We start from the raw sequence: 2084 nt of genomic DNA, 5'->3' as shown, positions 1-2084 counted from the left end.
AAAAGAGAAAATCTTAAAAGCAGCTAGACATAAGAAAACAATAAAGTACAAGGGGAAGAATATTAGAATGACTGCAGATCTCTCTGCCGAAACTTTTCAGGCTACAAGAGGGTGGTCATCAACTTTTAATCTCCTAAAACAAAATAACAATCAACCCAGGATCCTGTATCCAGCTAAACTGAGTTTCATTTATGATAGAGAAATTGAATATTTTAATGACATTCACATGTTGAAGAAATCTGCCATAACTAAACCAGCTCTCCAGGAAATTCTTAGACCTATTCACCATAATGACCAGTGTAATCCTCCACCATGAAAGTAAACTCACTCAGAAACTTTTGATCAAATTCCAACTTCCACAGTGGCAAGAGGATTAAAAATGTCCACTGGATGTTGAAACAACTCGATACCCAAAATTCTACCAGGCTTATCAATAATTTCAATCCATGTGAATGGTTTAAATTGTCCTCTAAAGAGGCACAAATTGGCTGATTGGATATAGAAACTCAGACCAGACATCTGTTGTATCCAAGAATCTCATCTTACTTTAAAAGATAAATATAGACTCAGGGTGAAGGGATGGTCATCTATATTCCAGGCAAATGGAAAGCAGAAAAAAGCAGGTGTTGCAATTTTATTCGCAGAAGATACAATAGGTTTTAAACCAACAAGAGTAAGCAAAGACAAGGATGTCCACTTTATATTTGTTAAGGGTAATACTCAATATGATGAGATCTCAATTATCAATATTTATGCACCCCACCAGAATGCACCTAAATTTATAAGAGACACTCTAACAGGCATGAGCAACTTGATCTCTCTGCCATCATGGTCAGAGATTTTAACACTACTTTAGCAGTGTTGGATAGATCATCCAATAAAAAGCTTAGCAAAGAAACTTTAAATTTAAATTTAACCATTCAACTTTTAGATTTAACAGACATCTACAGAACATTTCATCCTAACAAAACTGAATAAACATTTTTCTCATCAGCCCACGGAACATATTTCAAAATTGATCACATCTTAGGTCACAAGTCTAACCTCAGAAAATTTAAAAGAATAGAAATTATTCCATGCATCTTCTCAGACCATCATGGAATAAAAGTGGAACTCAATAACAACAAAAATCTGCAGACTCGTAAAAAACATGGAAGCTAAATAACCTTAAGCTGAATGATAGATGGGTCAGAGATGAGATCAAGAAAGAGATTACCAAAGTTTTAGAACAAAACAACAATGAAGACACAAGTTATCAGAACCTCTGGGATACCACAAAGGCAGTCCTCAGAGGGAAATTTATAGCACTGCAAGCCTTCCTCAAGAAAACGGAAAGAGAGGAAGTTAACAACTTAATAGGACATCTCAAGCAGCTAGAAAAGAAAGAACATTCCAATCACAAATCCAGCAAAAGAAAAGAAATAACCAAAATTAGAGTAGAATTAAATGAAATTGAAAACAAAAGGATTATACATCAGATCAATAAATCAAAAAGTTGGTTTTAGTAAGTCAATAAAATAGATAAACCTTTGGCCAACCTAACCAAGAAAAAAAGAGTAAAATCTCTAATCTCATCAACTAGAAATGGTAAAGATGAAATAACAACAGACCCTTTAGAAATTCAAAAAATTATTAACAAATATTATAAGAAACTTTATTCTCAGAAATATCACAATCTGAAGGAAATCGACCAATATTTGGAAGCACGCCATCTCCCAAGACTTAGCCAGAAAGAAGTGGTAATGTTGAACAGGCCTATATCAAGTTCTGAAATAGCATCAACTATGCAAAATCTCCCTAAAAATAAAATCCCGGGACCAGATGGTTTCACATCAGAATTCTACCAAACCTTTAAAGGGGAACTAGCACCTATATTACTCAATCTTTTCCAAAATATAGAGAAAGACAGGATACTACCAAACACATTATATGAAGCAAACATCACCTTGATACGCAAACCAGGAAAAGACCAAACAAGAAAAGAAAATTATAGACCAATATCACTAATGAATATTGATGTGAAAATATTCAACAAGATCCTAACAAACAGAATCCAGCAACACATCAAACAAATTATACACCAT

The sequence above is a fragment of the Otolemur garnettii genome, unplaced genomic scaffold (genome assembly GCF_000181295.1).
Source record: "Otolemur garnettii isolate 467f Iridium unplaced genomic scaffold, OtoGar3 scaffold00002, whole genome shotgun sequence".
Taxonomy (NCBI): Eukaryota; Metazoa; Chordata; class Mammalia; order Primates; family Galagidae; genus Otolemur; species Otolemur garnettii.
Note: the sequence above shows the minus strand (reverse complement) of the source record.